This window comes from Podarcis vaucheri (assembly GCF_965113315.1).
Source record: "Podarcis vaucheri genome assembly, chromosome: 12".
NCBI classification, from domain to species: Eukaryota; Metazoa; Chordata; class Lepidosauria; order Squamata; family Lacertidae; genus Podarcis; species Podarcis vaucheri.
This window is the reverse complement of record NC_138750.1, coordinates 32,325,263-32,340,699: the sequence shown is the minus strand read 5'-3', so window position 1 is coordinate 32,340,699 and position 15,437 is coordinate 32,325,263. Positions and strand designations below refer to the sequence as shown.

Here is a 15,437-nt window from a genome sequence, read left to right as displayed (position 1 = left end):
ATGCAGGCAGCCACATTGATCCATGATATATTATGGGTTTACAAAAGATTTGGACAAATCCCAAACCAAGAACTGGAGCAGGGCCATTTTGAACAAATATGTGGTTTTTCTGAGCAGAAGCAGAATCTCTATGAAGCCTCCTGCACTGATTCCAGAATTTCTGAACTGCTCCAGGGTGATTCAGATCTTTAAAAACCCCTGCAGATGGCAGGTTTGCAAAAATTGAATTCTCCCTCAAGCTTGCCATATACACTAGGGTGGGGGGAGAAGGCAGGGAGAACTCTTTTGTGACTGACAGTCCTGGGTTCTGTTAAAGGGGAAAGGGATGCTGAACTAATTTATCACCTTATTCTTGACTGTTCTATTCTCATTGTTAGTTCTGCTAGTGATGCACACTTGGAAAATGAGGGGCATTCAAGTTCTTCTGCCTCTGTGACATATGCCCATACATTCATGTCTGCGAAATCAACTCTGCACTTCATTTCTGTGACTTCTGGTGCCAGCTGCGCGGAATAGGAACTTGAAGCTCTTTCCCTCCCATTCATTGTAACTCCCTAGGCCCTGCATGCATCCTTCTGAAATTTTGCAAGTTACTTTCCGATGGAACTCTATGCTGCATGTCCTTTTCATAATAAAATTGTTGCCCTCAAAACTATAAGTTCTTCCCCTCCCCACCAATCAACTTTAAAGATGCCTAGCACATTAAAAAAGTGTTCTCTCCCTGCCCACAAATCAACCTTAAAGATGCCTAGCATATTAAAAAAAAAGTCTATAATTTGGCAGATTTCTGAGTTAAGGGGACTTCTCTCATGCATTATATTTTCCTACAAATTGCCCATGAAACAATAGGGCAGAATAAGTGAATCCCTTTTTAAGCAACTCAAACTGTAAATGTTCTTGACAGGAAAACCACTTCTGCTATACTTCTGAAATTTAGCAGCATTCATGCATTCTGAATTTCATGCCTGCAAATTTTACCCAATTTTACAACAACAATAAGGTTATAGGTGGTTCCTTTTTCAATTGGTTTTCATATCCATGGAAGCAATCTAGTTGTGTGTTCTGTGCTGGAAGACCTGTTCAAGCAGTTTCTTCTGAACACTTCATGTCCATTGGCCCAGATTTCTCCTAGAACATTGGTCTTCAGCTGGTGGATTATTATCATACTGTTACCAAAGAGTTGTTGTTCAGATAGCACCATCACCATGTTATCTTATGTTATGTTTTATGTGATGTGATATGTGTTGTGTTGTATATGTTATATTACCCAAAAAAGTTAAGAGAACGGTGGGTAGACGGTAGAAAATCAGACCCCAAGTCAGGTTGGCCTTAAAAGGGCAGTCTTGGGTCTAAAGAGACTATCCCAGAAGACGGCCTCTGCTCTTTAATAAGTTGTGTTTTTAAAAGACATAGCAGTGACAAGGGAAAGGAGGCAAATATTCATCTAATCGTCAGGAAAGCCCTGCTGGAAAAGACCAAAGGTCTATTCTGTCCAGCATTCTGCTCTGACAGCAGCCAATTAGATGTCTATGGGAAGCAGGACATGAGCACGTTGCTTTATGTCCTGTGCTCTGCTCCAACTGACATTCAGAGGCACACTGGGTCTAGTACTGGAGGTAATTACAGCTATTATGACTAGTACTCACTATTCAACGTGAATAAATGTGTGGGCAAGAGTTCAGGAGAGGGTAGAACTTAAAGGAGTGGCAGCATTGTGCTTCATGTTGGCATGGCAACCTTTTTTCATTATGACAAACAACCATGTAGGTAAGCTAATACTGAAAGGCTCTTCCTCTCTGCTTTGTCTGTTGCATCCAGTCACCAAGCAGGAGTTTGTGAAATGTGGTAAACGGGTCCATAACCCTTTACAGTCATCAAAGACTGACGTGTGTTCGGTAGAAAAAAGATATAGTAGCTTCCTGATAAAGTATGCCCCAAAGGAAGGAACCTTAATTTGAATTTATAAAGGAACCAATGTGATGGTTATGGGTGTGGGTTGTTGCTGTTTTTTCTTTGTTTCACAACTTTTTAAACTATTGAGGCATAGTCCAGACAGCGTAGGATTCTCCCCTACCTCCCTCTGTTCCATGCATGACCACCCAGCCCTTCCCCTGACACAAGTGAAGGAGGTCATACTTGTGGAACCGCTGTACATTCCTCATGGCTCACAAAAGTCCAGCTGCTTCTCTTTATGTGTAGATATCTGTTAATTTATATTACCACGTGATTTCATACTCACGTGTTCCAAGTCCAGCACACTGCAAGTTACTCATTTTCTTAGCCACCTATTCTAGAACGTGCTTCCAACTAAACCAATAGCCATTTACCAGCACCAAATCTGCTGGTAATAAGCCCTGTAGAACTCAATAGGGCTTACTTCTGAGTAGACATTATAGGCTTGCACTGTAAATCACTTTGAAAACAGAAGGATATAAAAGTGATAAAATGCACATGCATGACAGCATTTTTAAAAGGCAAAATGCATCATTGGAGTGTGTGTGTGTGTGTGTGTGTGAGAGAGAGAGAGAGAGAGAGAGAGAGAGAGAGAGAATGAATCAGATTGTAGCAAGCCTGGAGAGGGAATTTAAGACTGTCCTTCTCTGAGGAAAATCATTTTTCTGAAGCTTGTATTGTGGGGAGAAGAATCTGCTCTTGGCTTTATTGAGGAATCACACACCCAGACAAAAAGCACCTTCAGAGAAGAGATTTTCCTTCAGATCGCAGCAGGGGGAAAAAGAGTTAAACTCCTTCATGATGACGCTGGTTCTGTTATCTGCTAGCCACCCCCACCCACACCATGGTGCAATTTGGGGGGGGGGGCAAAACCCTGCAAGTTAGATGCAAAGACATATTTTTGTCACATCCAGTTTGTTCCACAGTCAATGAATGCCCAGAGCAGTGGCAGCGCAGAGGTGACATAGTTATAAATATGATCAAGCTTTGGACCCTTAGAATCCCAAAGGCAGTAGTTCCAGGGTTATTACAGGGTTGCAAATCCCACAGCAGTCAAAAGTCTAACTCATATTCAATAATATTATCAAGAACATGCTGCTGGTATAGCCCCAAAATTTATATTCTGTTACTGTAGATTCTATTAATATCCACATACACAGAAAGCCTAGCCCAGGGCCAAAGTTATACTTTTTGCACAGTGTTTGCACTGGGAAATATTAAGCATTGCTTTGATTGTGGCGGCTAGAAGGTAACAGCACTGCTACTTCTACCCAGAGGTTTATTATCTCACCTAATGAAACCATATAGTTCTGCTAATAGTTGACAGCTGGTAGTATAACTAGAATACTGCAAAATGAAACGAATCCCGCATAACCCCACTAAAATGCAAATACTGCCCAGATTAAGCACATTTAAGATCAGCTGAATCTCATGAGTGCTTTATTTTGGCGAGCCAACAGGGAACAATCCTACATTAAGGCAGCACTCCTATATATATCTAGACTGCAATCCCAAGCCCATTTACTAGGAAATAAGCCCCATTAAACTCAATGGGATTTATCTTTGTAGACTTCACAGGATTGCATTGAAGATTACCTGATAAAAAAACTCCACCAAACACTGAGACTTGCCTTAAAGTAAAGGTGCATGTCTTATTTATACTTGCAGGGGAGAAAGTTACATTCAGCTTAGAGTCAAACTAGATATGACTTTTATCAAATAGCTTTCATTACACCTTCACTGTATTGTCTTTAGTTCATGCTAAATTTTTGTGTGCGAGAGTGTGTGTGTGTGCCAGCCAGCCTACCCAGGCAAGGAATTTTAGCAGCCATGTAATTTTAGCATACAATTTAATATATGTTATTTTAGTAAGTATAATTGTTTTTAAATTACACATTTTATATATTTTTTAAAAAAACATGCAAATTGTTTTTAATATTTGTTTTTGTCGAACACGTACAAATCTTAGATTTGAGCAGGTGGCATACAATGTTTCATTAAATAAAAGAAATGGACTGCACAGCTTCCTGGTTAAATAATATTCAGTGAAGGATGGGGAGGGGGGTTAAACTGGTACAGAGCTTGTGGAAAGATCTTTAACTCTTTGCTCCATCCATGGTCAAAACTGAAATCAACAGCAGCAGCAGCAGCACCCTGCTCCCTTGACTGCTGTTGGCTTTCCCCCCAATGGGCACCAGTATGAGCTTTCATTCCATAGCAAATAGCAGGTGTGCACACATTAAGAATGAAAGGATCTGTCAGTTGCAGATCTCCCTGTTTCTCATTTTTCCAATCTTAAATTCATTTTTCCACATTCTGCAGCAAGTTGCAAATTTTGTAAATTGAAAAACCCTCATGAATATTCATCAGCATTTTCGTACAAATTTCTCCTAATAAACACATTTTACATGTTTTTATGATGTACACATTTTTGCAAGCAAATTCCTTAAAAGAAATAAGATTCTTATTAAAGTTTTTCACAATGCAATAAGATATGAGCTACAAAATATACAAAGAGAACAAGTAAAATATGGAGTCCTCTCCTAAAGGCAATTCTCAGCCCCTACCACCCACAGACAGTAGCAGCCCTTCCCAGCTCTCAGCTGGAATCCTTCCTTTCTCCTCCCAGCCTCTCACCCTCCATCAACTATCGACCACCCCCATGAGCACAATCCCTAGACTTTAACAAAGACCCCAAACGTAAGAAACAAGAGAAAGGAAAAAAGAGAGATAAAAAAGAAAAAGCAAGAAAGAAAAGAGAGAGCAAGAGAGAGATAGCAAGCAATTTCCCATAATATAATGGATTTTTGTATGTTATTTTCACTAACACAGTTATTTTAATGCAGTTTTCCCCGTTATATACATTTTTCAGACATTGGTTGGAAAAGTGTGTTACAAAATTCAAGTAAGTGCAAAATTTGAAAGATAGCTGTTTTTCAGTTCACATAAGCGCAGATTTCATACATTCGCCTTTAAATGCATGTTGGATTGTATTTCTTCTCCATCCCACGTGTGTGTGTCTTGCAAGCTGGTGCGGTGGAGATGCCTGGACTGGGCCCATTCCTAGCAGCAGAGTCTGCTGAGGATCCTGCCGGCCCAGCCCAGCCCAGCCCCTCCCCACCTTTAAAATGCTACAACCAGCAGGGATGTCACTGGTGGGCATTTCCACCCACCATTTGGATAAGAGTGTTGGGATGTTCCTTGCCAGCTGGGCTTCTTCCATGCCATCCGAATTACCTCCAGCACAGCAGAGCAGGGGCTAGGCTAGGCTCACTCTGGTAATCCTAGAAGAACTGTTGAAGCAAATGTTTTGCAAATGAAACAATCCCCAGCAGGGGTGGAATTTTGTCTTTCAAATTTCAGCGGTGCCCTGTGCGAGGCAAACATTTAGTGCCCCCTCTGAGGGCGCAATGGCACTTTCCCCCCATGTGCTGTTGGGCCCGCCCTCATTTAAATATAGTGCACCCACCTCACAGAACACCAGTTCCACAAATTCCTACAAACTACCCCAAAATATCTTGTGGGGGACTTGCGTGAGGGAAAATCTAAAAATTTGGAGTCTCAGGCAGGATTTGACCAAATAAACAAGAGAGATTTTATTTAACAAAGGAAGTTTATGACACAAAGTGGGTAAAACATAGAATAATTCCGATTATAATGTTATTTCACTTCAGTTCTTTCTCAGTTGTTCCACAGCTGTAGCCGCTTAATACTTTGGTTCTTTAACAAGGTGGTACTTCCTGTCTTTTACACACCCCTTAGACAACCCTACTCCTGAGGTACGCCAAGTAACAGACCCAAGGGACCTCCACATCCCTCTTAACTGGTTTGGGAGTCTTCTCTTTTTGTAGAAGAATCTCTCCATTCCTGACTGGAATGAGTCCTAAGTAGACTTTATTTTCATAGCTTCTACTTCTCCTGGCTCAGCCTCCCAGTTAATTCCTGGCCTATTACTCTTACAGGACACCTTCACACGAAGCTTAGAGACTCTTTTGTCTAGCTTGTGATATTTTCCTCAGAGTGGATGTTTCTACCCAGAACCAACTCTCTCTCCTCTCACTCCCTAGCTCCCAACCTGACTCCTAACCTATCTTCCAACCTCTGTCCCAACCAACCATCTCTCAAGATCCTCTCCTTTTCAGCTCCCTTTCCTGGAACCCTGGCCAATCAGAAGCTGCCATTTGTTACCTGTTTGCTGGCAGGGAAAAAGAAAAAGAAAATACATGGCGACCCAACTTGCCCAGCAAAACAAACTTTTCCGTCACACCCCCTGCCTCTCACCTTCCATTCTGCTCAATTCACCACATCATAGTAGTGACGCCCTGTGACGCCCCCCTAGGCTCAGTGCCCAGTGCAGCAGAACCAGTCACACTGCCTTAAATCCATCTCTGTCCTCAGTTTTAATTGTAGAAATCCACTTGAGAACATAATTCTTCAGCAGCTCTTAATGGGTTTATGTGATTTCTCATTGCTGATTGATTTGTTAATTATTGATGAAAAGGGTTTTTTTTCCCTAGTTGGAAATATTTATTTCATTAACTTAACAGATTTCATTCAATTTATATTGTATTTTTGTGTGCACATATCTTACTTCTCGGGAAGGATGACACTGTAATAACATTCGCAATGGCACTGAAGTGCCAACCAAGAAAAGGTTTGAGGGGGAAATGGGCAAGCTGAATAGGTAAGAAAATTCTGAAGGCTTGTCCTTGAAATAATCTTCTAGGTATTGTATTGCCCATTCTGGGGTCGTTTTGGCAGTCTTCCCTAGAATTCAGGGCAAATTATTTGTAATTATTGGTACTAAGTCCCAAGAGGTGGGAGTCAGGAAGTGGGAGTTTGTGGGGGTGGAAAAATTACATCTCCACATTACAGATACTTAGAATTGTTCCAAGAAAAGAATAATCTCTGTGGTATGCCATGTTAAAAAAAGGCCAGAAGTGATTATGTAAGAAAATGGATCCCACTGAATACAGATTAGCAGCATTAACTCTGGCTACACAAAGCAGAGGAGAGATCACAGGGCAGAAGAAGAAAAACCTGCATGCAGAGCTTGTGGGCATACATTAATTAAAGGGTATTATCAATGTGTGTGCTTTAAAAGGATGGAGAAGTGAACATTTTGTGTTTAGCTCTGATTTGGACACTCCTCTGCCAGATAGAGCTAGACTCAGTGTTATTACAAAAAGGCATTTCAATTAAATGTTTCATTTTGAGCCCCAATTTACCAGTCTCCCATACAATTAGATAAATAAATAAAACATTTAAATGTATGATTCTGCATAAAACATATATATTATGGTGGGAGGGGGTAGAGCAGTGTTTCCCAACCTTTTTTGGGCAAAGGCACACTTGTTTCATGAAAAAAATCTCGAGGCACACCACCATGCCAGATGGGGAAAGGTCACTTTTTACTTATGTAAAAAAAAAAATAAAAAAATAGTAACAGCATAGAAGGTAATGGTTATCTCTTTGATGTCTGATGGGAGAGCATTCCACAGGGCGGGCGCCACTACCGAGAAGGCCCTCTGCCTGGTTCCCTGTAACCTCACTTTTCACAGTGAGGGAATTGCCAGAAGGCCCTTGGCACTGGATCTCAGTGTCTGGGCTGAACGATGGTGGCGGAGACGCTACTTCAGGTATACTGGACCGAAACCGCTTAGGGCTTTAAAGGTCAGCACCAACACTTTGAATTGTGCTCGGAAAGGTACTGGGAGCCAATGTAGGTCTTTCAAGACTGTCGTTACGTGGTCTCGGCGGCAGGTAGCAGCGCTCACAGCTTACGGACTGCACCGTGTAACAGGTGTCTGGCCCAGCAGCCTAAGGCGGACAAGCCACTGAAACAGGCATTCAGAATCCATTCATTTCATAAAACCTGCAGGGCTCAATCTCTGTGTTTGTGTATGTGTGTGTTTCTGTTTTGCCCAAGGGTCTGGGGGTGGGAGAGAGCTCTTTAGCATGATGCTTTTAAAACAATTAAATTATCAACAAACAAACCTGATGATACGAATAGCAACGTCAGGTGCTACGGGGGGGGGGAGAAGGGGGCCTACTCGGAAGTAAATACTGCGTCCAGGCACAATTAGCGCTGATTTAAGGTGCACCAAGACTGCCTAAAAACCTCACCAAAGATATGCAACAAAGCGCTTCGTTGCAGAGGGGAGAGTTTGTGCACTGTGGAGGCTGGAGGGCTTCTATTCTACATGCGGGGGTTGGGGGGGCGCGGAAAATGTGCTCCGTGGGGGGGCGGGGAAGGCAAGAAAAGGAGCTGAGCTCTAACTATAGGCTCCCACGCTTGAGCAGGCCCGACTCGGTGGGGCGGACCACCCTCTCTCCTGGAGGAGGAGGAGGAAGAGGAGGAGGAGATTCCCATCCACGGCGTGGCCTCCCTCACTTCTGAACGGGAAATCTCTGCAGCCCAAGACTCTCCGCGAGGCAGCTCGTCCCTTCCTGCCTTGAGCCGCCACCAGCCGCGCCCCCCTCCCCAGTTATCTGCTGCCTGCCAAGCCCCGCCCCTCTTCATTGTCCTCCCCTTCTGTTTATTCCCCTTCCTCCATCCCTCGCTTTTTTCCCTCTCTTTCCTTTTTTAAAAAAAATATTTTCTCTTCCCCTTCTTTTTTTCCACCCTTTCTTTTTTCTCTTTCTCCCCCCCCCCCGCCCTCCTGGGTTAAAGGATTTGAGCAATGGGTCTGGAGGTGGAGCTCGTCGGAGGATTAGCCCGACTCGCCCGCCTCCCTCCCACGGCACACTAGGCAACGTCCGGCGGCACACTAGTGTGCCGCGGAACACCGGTTGGGAAACACTAGGGTAGAGAGATAGTAGGCATATAGAAAAATCAAGACACAACAATATTGCAAGGGATATCCCCCCTCTTTTGGTAGCATTAAAAATAATACCAGGACCACAGATTTGGAACTGCAGAGTTCAGCTATGTGGCTCAGCTCCATAAATTAGATCTTCATCAGTTTGCCAGGCTGAGGGTTTCCAACTGAGTCTGCTGCTGTGCCTTTAAACAGCAGCCTGACATGTAGAAATACAACAGGTGAAGCTCCCCCCAACATTTATCTTCACAGTAGCAAAACCTTCACCGATTAAGTGAAAGTTACAGGACAGGGGAAGGACAATTAGAAAAGCAGTAGAAGTTGTCAGAAAGCTCCCCAGTTACAGAATGAGAGTGGAGGAGGTGAGGGGACAGAAATGCAAATGGAAGGAGGAAAATGGAAGATGGATCCCTGTTTGAATTTGTTGTGCAAATCATCCATTTCAAGGTGAAGTCAGCAGCACTGACATTCACACCAACCGAGAGAGAAAGGTTAATCAGAATCAGGGTAGGTACATGGCTTACCTATGAAGAGAAATGCAACCTCTTCCATAAAAAACAATAATCTTCAAAATGGTTGTCAAAACCTTAGTGGGCTCAATGTGATAGGGCTTCAGCATCTGCTTTGATCTCAACTTTCAGCCAACACTGTTATTATACCTTTGTGTGAATTTGTGTGAAGCACAAGCAATAATAATAATAATTTTGTCTATGACAGGGAATCCGTTGACACTCAGACTTGAGAATAAAGGCTTGCTAAGTATTTTCCCTCTAGACTTTTCATTTCTTGCTAGTCATCTTGACGTTTTTCACACTCAACAAGGAATAAATCAGACCTGCCCCATCCTTTAAACAATAAGCAGTTTTGATGTGAAGTGGAGAAATGATACTTTTTGACCTCTAAGGATTATAAAGTACAGGCACTGAGAATAAGTCATTCTCATTCAAGCCATGTTCAAGTCTGCAGGCAAACTCAATTGCTCTGTATGGAAACTGCTCTACCAGACTTTAAAACTGCCAAGATAAACCTACAGCCATGCTGTTCAGAAAAAGGAACATGCCGGAGATGGTGTCTAAAATGAGTCCTGAGCAGAGCCTTGGAAACAACCACATCTGAGCAGCTGCTATTAGAGAAGGGAAGCATGCATTATTGGACATAAAGAAAGATACACCACAATTTTACTTTTTTGGCAAACAAAAATGGCAAAGCACTTCCTTGGCCAATGTTTCCCCTTTTATTTCCACGCTTCCTCCTCCCCCTGAAATCCATTATGTTTCACAAGACATATGACCAAGAAGATTGCATCTGGCAGTTTCCCCTTGACTATGACCACAAATTGCTATCTTATGAATCCACCAAAGACAGCCTCTGCTTTGATATTAAATAAGGCTCTACTGACAGCATGACCAATTATTTCATAAGCTAACAAGGCCGATTTCCCCTCCACCCCCCACCTCGACCTGGCCTAAAGTCTCACAGAAAAGAGCTTTGTCAGAAACTGCCAATTCTGGTGCAAATCAGAATTCAAGAGGCATCTTAATGGTTCACAGAAAGAGGCAGTTACACTCCACTTAAGCCTTAACTTTTGGATCTCAGACCCGTTCCCTGTAGGCCAATAGCGAACTGATGCAAGACCTGGAAGTAGAGATAGTCATATGTTGTTACAAGGAATTCAGTGGTTGGCTCCAGATTTAGCCATGTTGACTTCAACTGCTGCACTCTAAGTATGAAGTCTGGACAATCGAGCCCAGTGTATTTATTTTCATTAGAATGTGCTCCCACAAATTATTGTTTCAAAGAGCAGTTTTCTTCTCACTGGAGAGAAAGCATAATGGAGCACAAGAACACAGGATATAGGAGGATGCTTTATACTAAGCCAGACTATTTGTCTCAATACTGTCTACATGGACTGGCAGCAGCACCTCCAGATTTCTGACAGGATTCTCTGTTAGCTCTACTTGGGGATGCCAGCAGTTGAACCAAGGACCTTTTGCCTAAAAAGCAGATGCTTTGGCACAGAGACAAGTCCCTTCCCTCCTTCTCCTGACCCCCCCCTTGATCCCTCAAACCCCTTGCTTCTAGCACCTCCCAGCTCATCCCTTCTGCAGACTGCTCTTCAGTGTCCTACCACCACGAACAAGGATCTAAGTTGTAATCTTCTGTGGTCCTCCCTGAGGAATTATTTGGTGGGCAGCTCCCAGCACTCTTCCTCATCCAACCAGTCCCTGATCATGAACCAAAATAATGTGGCTGACCTTGGGTATTCTGCACCTTGACTCTGAATGGTGGTGTCATTTGCTATTATGCCTCAAGCAGCAAAATGTCTTCGGCCATCCCTGTTTAGCCATGCCTTCTTTTAGATATTCCATTGCATTCCTGGAAGGAACTCGAAAGCAATCTCTTGTTTTATTTATATAAGAATTTTCACCCTGCCTTTCTGACATGTACACAAAGCGGCTTAGATCACCATTTCTCAAGAAAACCCCAATATCAAGCCAAAATGCAGAACATGCAGACAATAAGGTCAAGAGCTGGCTCTCAGTGATCAGAAGACCTACAGGTAAAAGTCGGTTACATCTAGGGTCCTGCCCAAGTCCTTCAGCTTCAACTGTTCTCCAGTAGCCATCTGCCTCCAATACTGCTGAAGACGCCCTGAGTGGTGAAGAGGCCATGGAGGTGGAGGTCTCTGAGCAGCAAAAAGTAGCCATGGAGGAAGAAGAGAGGGTTTGGGCAGAGCAAATTGAAAACCAAAAAGAAAATGAAAACTTAACAGTTGAGATGCTAGTACCAGACCCAAGAGCAACTCTAGAATCTGAGGCCTCCATTGGCACTGCCCACAGCTCTGAAAACCTGAATGCTGGTCATGAAAGAGACACGCCGGGCAGAAATTTAGCAATAGAACATAAGAGAACAGAGACAGGCAGGCACAGATAAAACAATCTCTTTCAGATGAAACATCAAGGCCAAAAACCACTAAAATAATTAGTTGTAAAGAAAATGGAAGTAGAGTTTCTTTGTGTTCTTGCCCTCTTTTTAAAACAAGAGCCTGAACAACAGAGCAGGGGAAACCCTGGGCTCCAATGGGCACAGTGCTCCATAAGTTGGGTGTGGCAAGTGAGAAGGTGCTCACTTTGGTCCCAGTCAAAGGAGCCTTCCCCACAGAGGAGACACAGAAAAGGGCCTCTCCCTTGTTCAAGAAAGTGGTCTCTTAGGTATCTTGGACATTTTACAGCTTTGAAAGTCAACACCAACAATCTGAATTCTGCTTGGAAGCCAATAACCCCAAGACTGGGAGGAAGGGGTCTATGTGTGTGTCTGTTTTTCTAGCTGGAAGGGAAGTATCCAGCATACCTCATCTCCAAAATGCCAATATCCCAGTCAGCTTCAACTGCAATAAATGCACCTGTGGTGTTTCCATAGTTACTTGGAGGAGCTGCATAACCCTCAACCGTGACTGATCAAACCAGCAAGTTTCCCAACCACCCTTGCTGTAAGGAAGGTACCCATGATGCATTCATGGCTGCTTGGGGATTTGAGCCTTGCAAGACTCCCTTCTGAGCAACCACACTACTGCCTTTCCCACAAGTTGGTGTAGGGCTTCTATGGAGGGGTGGGATAGAATTTGGGCAACCGTAATTGTGGGCTTAGCTAGCAAGGCCAGGCAAATATTGTACAGCTTGATAAAATATGTCTGCAACACATAACAGGGTGAGTAGATTAAAAGCCGTAAACATCTGAGCTTGATATAAAGAGGATCAATGTCCATTGTCAAGTAAGGTTACTCAAGTAACAGGGACATGCAGTCAATTGTGACATGTTCTCCCCTGGCTGACATGTCAGAGGCCTTTGTGGAGACTAGGGCTTTGTAAGGAGATAGACCTGGAGGGAATTGAAGTGTTAGGGGAGCTAGTTATAATCAGTGAGACCAAGGCAGCGAGGCTGAGCTAAACAGTATGTTAGTGAGGAATGTGATCTCTGGAGAACAATGGAGTGAGAGCAAGTTAGTGGCTGGAGGAGCAAGTTAGTGAGTGAGGGGCAGAGTTGAGACAAAACAACATGAAAATGTAACTAGAATTTTGTACTGTGCTTCTGAGATAGTTCAGATGCTTAGCAGGGGATCCTCCCATGCAAGCTATCATGGGCAAAAAAGAGGTTATCATCAAAACCTATCTAAATGATTCAAGTAAAACAGATTGAATTTTGCCTTATGGGTATCATTAGAACATGACCATATTTTTCAATTTTGCTGGACTTTTGAACAGGATGTCCTCTGTGAGTTTCAACTCTTTGCTGCTTACACTGCCTTACTCATTTGCCCTCTCCGTCTGTGGTCATGGACTTTTTTAGTAAACACATTTCTTGCAAGTCAGTTACTTTCATTATTTAAGTGGTATCTACTCAGTTTTGAGAAGATAGCCAAAGAGTCCTACAATGGATGTCCCCTTCTGTGAACGGGGCCTACCAAGCTGTGTTTACAGCAGCCCAAGCAAGGTGAAATGGCTACATCTAGCCATTTTCTAAATTCCCCACAATTCCTCAGGGTGATGCTTGACATTGGGGGGCATTTGTGAGAAATTAAAATGTGATCTAGAGAGCCTGACATCCTGGAGCTTCACAAGAGTTTGAGGCCAGGGGGGAAAAAAAAACAATTTAAGACAAGCATCAACAGATGGTTTCACTAAATCTCTCACTACTCAATTTCTTTGTTGCTTCCAGAATTTCAATTCATACCACACATCTCCACTGTCTGTGCACTTCCCGAGTTTGACAAAATGTCTCCCACACACTCACACAATGTGCAGCCTGAGTGGCGCAGTGATGATGGAATGCTGGCATAGCAAAATTCTTGACAGTTTAAATTCAAAAACTGACAGTTTGAAACACATATGCGTCTTTAACTGTCTTTAGTAAGAATGGGAATCTCATATGAAACAAAAATATGGAAACATGTTAGTATGTGTTGTTGTTTTTGAAAAAGACCTATAGGCAGAACCACAACAGAGAATGTGCCCAGGTTTAACTTCTGGGTAAGAACAGGCAGAAAGATGTGGCAGTGAGGATGAGAAAATGGGGTTTATGTGAGTGAACCTTGGGTACAAAAAAACACTTGAACCTTGAGACAGATGCTAGTATATCAGTACAAAATAGCCATCACACGAGATGCTTAACCACAATCCAAAAGATGCTCATGATGCTCTTTCAGTCTTCTGAGCCAATGAATGAGGTGCAATCAGTACATTTTGGGCATACACCAGCTTTCTTATGTAGATCAGACTCCAGCAAAAAAAAGGGGGGAGAAGTAGTTGTGATTCTCAACTGAAGCGGGATTTATACAATGCTAGTTGGTCAGATCTCTCCCCAATCCCAAAAGCACTTCTCCGTTATTGAAAGATGGTCCATGTACTATTTTTCGGTCAGGAAACAGTTGCAACAGTGACATGGAGAATGACAACTATTTATTGAATAAAACAACAACTGCCTAGTCAGTGTTAGTAGGTCTCTCCCAAGCCTAGGCTACAGCGAACTAACCTCCCAGGCTCTAGGCATATGACCAATATCCCCTGGCCAGAGTTCCTCTGGGAATTTGCTTTAAAGCAACAGTTCCATCTACAACAGGCTGGCTTTTGTGTCAGTCACAAATCCATCCCCCCAACTTCTCAGAACAGTTTATAACATGTAAAAAAACAGTAAGCAACAATTACATGAGCAGATAATGTATGTGTATGTTTTGGATTGCAGAATGGAGGAATCCGCCCACTTTAGTTTCACATTTTTCCAGTTCAATTTGCCATATTTCCATACCAACATGCTTTTCAAAGCCCTCGTAAACATTTATCAGTATTGTGTATTTGTCCTAATATGCACATTTCTGTAAGGAAGTTCCCTTAATATAATACATTTTAACGAATATATGCCTTTTTATACACACTATTCCCTGACATATGCATTTCTATAAACTTCGGGGTTTGGGGCGTTCATACGTACATCAACACATAACTGCAAATTTCAAACTGGCTGAGTTTCAGTTCACTCTTTGTTTTTAAGAAGTGCAGATTAGGTAGGTTCTCATTAAATGCAGATTGAACCAAATTTCTCCCCCATCCTTACTCATCACAAGCATGGGAGGAGGGGGGTGAAATTAGATCCAAAAACTGTACATGTATCATTATTACAAGAGTAAAGGCTGGGAGTTGGCGGGAGAGAAAACCCCAAACTTACTCCCGTTCAAAGGTATTCTGTTACCAGCATGACTGACTGACTGACTGTCCTTCCCTCCTTTCTAGTTAAGGGCGTCAAGATGAAGCTCTTCTAAACACCCCACAAACTTTGAACCCAAGGAGAGGTGCCCCCTATCCTGTAAATCCTCCTTCCAGAGGAAGGTAACTTAGTTTGATTCTTGGATGCCATTATGCTTCTCAGTGCCTGTTGCTGGCAATCACAAGTGAGGAGAGCAGTGTGGCATTCAGGTCCTACTTGTGGACTTCCTATAGATGCCTATTTGGCCACTGAGAGAACAGGATGCTAGACTAGATGGGCCTATGGACTGATCCAGGAATGGTCTGCTTATGTTCCTATGAGCCAAGAGGAACTAGACCCTAATGTATGGACATTAATTCTCTGCCCTTAATCACATCATTAAAATGGATATGCAGTATTATTCAA

General features: G+C 42.9%; 1 protein-coding gene and 1 long non-coding RNA gene across 4 annotated transcripts in view; one reads left to right on the top strand and one right to left on the bottom strand.

The window, feature by feature from the left end:
• Window positions 1-13,551, bottom strand: part of DGKB (diacylglycerol kinase beta) — a 303,881-nt gene extending 290,330 nt beyond the window's left edge. Inside the window, exons 1-2 of the mRNA XM_082193914.1 lie at window positions 13,506-13,551; window positions 5,127-5,246 (exon numbers count right to left, since the gene is read on the bottom strand). The gene's annotated coding sequence lies outside the window, so the exon portion shown is untranslated. The remainder of the gene's footprint in view (window positions 1-5,126; window positions 5,247-13,505) is intronic.
• Window positions 13,552-13,616: 65 nt separating this feature from the next.
• Window positions 13,617-15,437, top strand: part of LOC309515819 — a 29,816-nt gene continuing 27,995 nt past the window's right edge. Inside the window, exons 1-2 of one of the 3 annotated variants that reach the window (XR_014212669.1) lie at window positions 13,617-13,801; window positions 15,059-15,154. This is a non-coding gene — a long non-coding RNA (uncharacterized lncRNA). The remainder of the gene's footprint in view (window positions 13,802-15,058; window positions 15,155-15,437) is intronic. The other 2 variants (XR_014212668.1, XR_014212670.1) reach the window with 2 other exon arrangements.